Source organism: Penaeus monodon, chromosome 22 (genome assembly GCF_015228065.2).
Source record: "Penaeus monodon isolate SGIC_2016 chromosome 22, NSTDA_Pmon_1, whole genome shotgun sequence".
Lineage (NCBI taxonomy): Eukaryota > Metazoa > Arthropoda > Malacostraca > Decapoda > Penaeidae > Penaeus > Penaeus monodon.
The window spans coordinates 84,404-84,883 of record NC_051407.1 but is presented as its reverse complement, the minus strand read 5'-3'; positions in this window follow the sequence as shown (position 1 = coordinate 84,883).

Here is a 480-nt window from a genome sequence, read left to right as displayed (position 1 = left end):
TATTTGGTCAATTGTGCTTGCTTTCCCATTGTTGTAGTCTGACCTGGGGATATTAGTATGATTAGATTATTTTTCTAAATATGTTTTTTCCGGTGGATATTTGCTGTCTAAGGTTTAAATTTTGGTTCAAGATGTTGATGTGTGTCAAATCTCCCATTATCATTTTTTGGTTTATCTGTTTTTTTCTAAATAATATTCTAATTATTTTTTACTATATTATTACCAGATTTGTAAATAAGAAGTATATTTAGCATTTATTTCATACTATAATCTTTAGTCCAATACTCTAATTCTTTATGAATTGTCCTCCCTAGATATATAGCTTCTTTTCTTACACAAAATACTAACCCTTCCAATTTGTAGTCTCTGTCTTTTCTAATTTTCCATAGTTTTAAAATAAAAATTTGAGACTTTTCTTCTAACCAGGTATCACATATTCCTTCAAAACTGTTTGCTCTGTTTTGTGGCAAAATCAAAAGC